We start from the raw sequence: 6,477 nt of genomic DNA, 5'->3' as shown, positions 1-6,477 counted from the left end.
TTTAGCTCAACCTATTTACTGTTCTAGGCTAGCTTGTCAAATTTATATTTGACTACACATTGACATAGTTAAAGGCCAGTCAAAACTTAAGTAAAACCTTTTTGTTGCAATTCTAACATTCAGATAAAAAAATATTTCATCCTTTCTTTTTGTTAACTTTAAAGGTAAGAAACTTCTCATTGGAATTAGGTTAGTCCCAAAAGGCTCAGTACTAAACAGAACATTTAAGAATGTTTTATGAAGGGAATTTAACTATCTATATTTATTTTTAAGTAGGTATGGTATTTTATTAAATCAATTTAATAAATAAGCCAAAATTATGTCTCAACAAAATATTGTTATAAAGTAGTTTTTGCTAAAACATTAACGGGTAGACTTTAATAAGTGGCCTACACTCATTATTCGATTGCTATTATCGAAATGGTTTGATTGTTTATGTCCTAAGGAATAATTCAATATTACAGCAAGAAGTAACTAATATTTCTAAACTTTGGAAAAATAGCGATGAATATGAAGAAAATATGTGAGATATTTCTCACAAGTGACTGTTTAAGTGGCTTCAACATGTGAATTTGTTCCCGGATAATTCATTCCTCCATTTCAAAAAAGCGGTTTACTGTGTTGTTTTGTAATGTTATTGTATTTGACGTGTATTTAACATGTTTTAAAAAATGCAGTGTACGAGATTTTTCTTGTTACGCTTATATATAACTCTTATTGTATATGATTTTTACATTTAAAAGTTAGATAGTAGGTATATAGAATTGTTTTGATAATAGCAATCGAATAACGAGTGTAGGCCGCTTATTATGGTCTTGGGGGGGGGGGGGTGGGGGGGGGGGGGGGTGGGGGGGGGGGGGGGTGGGGGGGGGGGGGGGTGGGGGGGGGGGGGGGTGGGGGGGGGGGGGGGTGGGGGAAATTAGAAACATTTATGTTATTCTGTTACGCGCTTTGTTTATCTCACTACCTACAGAAACTACACTGGGCAAGTCGGTTAACGACATATTGGTGTATATTTGCAAATTGTAATATTCTAAAATAATATAAAAATATTAAGTAAATAAAAGAAAAAGTAGTATTGAATTTAATAACTTAAAATAACTTAAAAAGTATACATTTTATCAACACCATTTTATTTTTTCACCGTATAATGTTTACTTTCTAAAAATAAGCATATATTAAGATGAACATGGTGAAAATGTTAACAAAAGACTGTCTGAAAATAATTTTTATTAGTTTAATTAGGTTTATGTAGTGACCTACAAATACTTTGCTTTAACATTTGTAGTCTGTTCCAGAAAATTAACCATTTGTCTTTCAATTCATCTACGTACCTACAAACTGTGAATTTACGATAGTGTTGGAGCGAGGAAAGAGTAGTTATCGGTCCTCGATCGCTGCTCAGGAGAGTTTTAAACAAGCCGTTTCTGCTCGTTTAAATTTCCACTTCAGTAAAATTTTCAAGGAGTTAAGCGACACCTTTTTGTCTTGCTTTACATAGAAATGTATGAAAGAACGATGATTCGGCAACATTAGTTATTATGATGAATATAAGTTTTCATTGTTTATATATTTGATGGTTGAGGAGTAGGTTCATAAACATACATGATGTGCCGTATAGCTTTAGTACCAGCGTACTGACATTTAATCAAACTCTATATTTTTAATGACAATAAGCTTTAGACTTGAATTTCTAAAAAGTTGACTTGTTTATACTTCCTTCAGGTACGTCGCTGACGTATTACACACGTAAATCTCTCACCTAACTGTCAATTTCAAAGTGAACCACATATTTTAATAAGGAAGTTGATTTCTATTTTATAAAGTGACATTTATCGGTAGAGTGGCTTCTATTCTTAAAGGCCTCCTTCCAGAAATCCCATTAAAAACATAGTAAATAATAATTCAATAAATATATAGATTTCTATTTGTTATTATTATTGTTTTTTGTTTCCATAATCTCTCAGACTTTATCATAGAAAAACTTATGTTTTTCTTTTAATTAGGTAAGTATTTTAAAAACCATATGGGTTGAATTATAGACTGAATCAGGCAAATCAAATTCAATTATCGTACATTTTATATATTCTACCTTAATCGCATATTATAGTATTTTTTTTTTTTGGGCTTCCTCATTTCAGTTATCGTGAGAATGTCATTAGGAATAACCTAAATATATTCCTTATAGTGTTTTTATTCTATTGAAATCGTTCATATTCTAACCCCTATCTGCTTACCCATAATCAACGCACAGCATCACTTTTACAGAACGTCGAACGTGTAGGAGATATCAAGGATTATATTTTTGACCAAGAGAAACCGAAATGTTTGTCCCTATACAAATAATTAAGACACAGTCCGGAGTATTACTCATTATTTTTGTATGACCTTATGATTTTGTGTGTGTGCAAATGTAAATATCTTTATTTAAATTCAGCCTTTATTTGAATCGAAAAATTATACAAAATCAATTAATGATGAGTTAAAAAACCTTATTGACTCGTAAAGGATTTTTTTACATATGCAATGTTTACATTTAAAAACATGTATCTACAAATCAATTTTTAATTTTTTTATCGGACGCACATATATCAGAAACATAGTAGTTAAAAATTGCAATATATTTACATTATATTGATCAATAAATTAGTTTTGAATAAAAACATATTTATTCCTAATTAGTTTTTTATAAGGCTCACCAATTTAAAGAATGTTATCTTGTAATTATATAAAAAAAACATTTTAATAGAATTTGTAAACATAATAAGTCGTTGAGAGGAGGTTTTTGACCACTATCTTTTCTGTTTTAGAATAAACAAAACCACAAAGGGGTGTTTCCTGTCAGTGTGCAAGTAAATGTTACGTAATTTATTTTTATTATAAATCTTATACAAACTATAATATACACTCCTTTTTACGAACAATGATATTGAATTATTACGAAAATAAACTCGAAAATGTATTTCAGTATGAGAAATAATGTAATCCTGTTCAAAACAACAATTTACAATTCTGTAATATCTTATGACCATGAAACAAATAACATTTTCAAGATATACTAGTAGCGAGATATTATTGCTCCAAACCAGGATGTCTCAAAATACCTTTGAGCAACTTATTACCAACTATTTGAGTTGTAAATGCATACAGCAAGCGTATCTGGAGTGCATGAGCAAATATCGTGGGGAACAAGTGAAGCAATCAGGTAAATGGTTAACAGGAGAGGAGGGTTAGGAAATATTTATGAGTTTGAAACTTTCACGGCAAATTCATAAGGCGCCGATTTCTGTAATCTTACTTTAGTTTGAATTACATTTGTTTTATTATTTAATTGTGTCAGCAAAATTCTAATAAGTAATGAGAAATAATGTTTGATGTTGTGAAATTACATGTTTTCCATTTCAAATTGATACAATCTCATTATAAATATCTTAGTGTCAACATGAAATACATTTATAATCTCAATGAAATAAAGGCTTATGAATTATAAACTGTTGTAAATTAATTTACATTATAAGAATGCTCACATGCAGAACTAACAAAAAAATTTTAAATTATAAATAAAGATTACAAAAAAAGCACCAGCGTAAATTTGTGCTAAAACAATATTCACCCAAAACTCATTTTATTGATTTATAGTTTTATCATTTTCAAATATTTCAATTGTTTTATTTTTTAGACTAGAATTTAACTTTTTTCACATGCACATAACAACTATCAATACAATAAATCTTGTTATAAATAAAATTGTTATAAAATATTTCAGTTATTTCAAAATACTGGTATTTTATTACTCTTTGATACACTATTGTTAAATTCGATACTTTTAATGTAATAAAAACCTTTTGGTTTAAAATGAAATTGGAAGGACTTAAAAAATTTATTTGAAATATGCATTTACAAAGCCAAAGAAAACTTTTCCAATAGATATCATAATAAAGAATGTTTAGCACGTGTAGACTTAAAAGAAATAAATACACTTTAGTAGATATTTTCCTTGATTACAAAAACATCTCAAAATTTTGGTACATTTTAAGATTCAGAAAGGACAAATCTAGAGATACACCTGAAATATCTGTATTACAAGTTCAACTTTTTCAAATAAATACATTTTGAATTTTTCTACTGGCCGAAAGACTTTGTTATCATGAATTTTTCGACCTTACTGTTAGTTTAATACTAATCTTGAATGTATATTACATGTAAATACCAACCATTTCTATTTATTGTTCCCTTTTTGTTACCCAGTTGCAGCAATATATGTCAGTTAGGAAACAAAAAACCCAAATTCCCGATTCCGTCTATATAGTGTATGCGACATGCAATTATTTCAGTCTCCACGTTTTTATGAAATGGGATTAAAATTATACTTTATTCGTTGGTCCCCTGTAAGAAACACAAATGTTCACTTTGTCCACATAAATGAAGTTAAAATGAACAAATGATAAAGTTACAATTTCTTGGGTACCTTGCGTCCAATTTTCAATCAGGTATTAAAAGTGACCTTTTATGTTAAACTACTAACAATTTAATGTTATGTTTCTAGCTCAATGAGAGTGCTCTATACTTTGTGTCATTAAATGTTTGAGTGACAAATTTGGTTAGTCAGACCGTTTAGAAATAGGCTTTATTTCTTCAAGTTATAGAAACAGTATATAATAACACATTATTTGAACGATCAGTGATATACCGATCTCCAATATATGGACTACCATGTCAGTGTTGCCAACCTCAGTAAGGCATCATTACTCAAAATGTAATCCACCGTGCCGTTTAGACCCCGTGCTTTATCATTAATATTTGGTGTGTGATGTATTTAGTTCAAATGTGATATAACAAAATATGGGAGTGCAGATATTACAGCAATATTTTAGATTTAGTAATCACTTCTTTAATCAAACAAAAATCCTTTATTCTGCAGTAGGACATGACTAAAATACTCCTGAACGTATATATGGCCAATCAATATGAGAATAAGCCTAGGGTCTGGTAAAATGTGTTTTCATACGCCTGTTCTTGTAAGCTTTTTTCTTTTGTAGATATGATTTTGCCCATTTGAGTATGCTCTATATATATATATATATATATATATATATATATATATATATATATATGTATGTATGTAAATATATTCATAACTCATGTATATATATAAAAGACTTATGTATATAGTGTCAAACATACTCATTTCCCTAGCGCTAACTTCTCAAATTGAGGTTTTCTCACCAACTTATTATTTACTGAGTGGAATTTTGCCAAATAAGCCAATAACCCATTCTTGAGCCTTGATTTGTTTAAGATTAATTTGAATTATCATGGAATAAACCTTCTCGTTAAAATAAAGAACGGCGTAAAATGTTGGTAGTTCTTAGTAGACAAGGTTTTCCGATACCATTAACCTAGGGACAAACAGGACTGCAGCTTTTCCATCTCCTATAATACGTAGAAGAAAGGACAAAGAGTATATGCATTTAATACTTAAGTTATACTAACAAGTACTTTTATATATATATCATTGAATTATCGACCTTACTTTTAGTTTAATACTAATCTTGAATGTATATTACATGTAAATACCAACCATATTTCTATTTATTGTTCCCTTTTTGTTACCCAGTGTTGCAGCAATATATGTCAGTTAGGAAACAAAAAACCCTATTTAATATTATATATATATATATAATAAAAACTTTTAACGTTACTAGCAGCAAAAATGTTATATTTATAACTTATTGACCCTATTTTCAAGTGCCTATCAATCACTACTTTTCTTGCTAGTTGCTGACTAAGGAAAACATGACCTTTATAACCTTATAGAATTATTCATATGAGTTTCCAATAACTATTTTTTACACCATTACAAAACATTGTATTTTTTATCTAATGATTTGTTTCATTACCATTAACAAATAATAATACAATCATTATATTGTGTTCTATGTATTTAACTCTTACTACAGAACATTTAGGTGGTATGAAAAAGTTTCAATCATCAGTTCATCCTATCCTCACATGCTATTAGTATACTTAAAAAAACAAAACTGGTCTGGGGAATACAGCAAAATAAAAAAATACAGTAGACCTTAAACGGTTCCTCGGAGTCACTCTTGTATTCCATTACGTCAGATATATAAACTTGTTCCTCTAAAGGTTTATGTTCATACACACTTGATACTGAGGAAGGCTGAGATGTAGCAAAAGTGCCAACATTACAAAAAATAATGTAAAATTAGCATGCAAATTATCTGTTGAGGGCGTGTTTTATACCATAAAATTAAGCTTATATTTTATAACAATTGAAAGATTAACCATAGGCTGTTTAAAAAATAAAATAAATTATTAATAATATATTATTAAGATATTTTTAGTAATAATAAAATAAGATTGATTTTGGTGGCGTCAATTTCAGCAAATTTACTTTTAATTCATGATCCACGTAATAGATTAAAAACAATATAATGCTCCTGTACATACTTT

The sequence above is a fragment of the Homalodisca vitripennis genome, chromosome 3, assembly GCF_021130785.1.
Source record: "Homalodisca vitripennis isolate AUS2020 chromosome 3, UT_GWSS_2.1, whole genome shotgun sequence".
Taxonomy (NCBI): domain Eukaryota; kingdom Metazoa; phylum Arthropoda; class Insecta; order Hemiptera; family Cicadellidae; genus Homalodisca; species Homalodisca vitripennis.
This window is presented reverse-complemented; position numbering follows the sequence as displayed.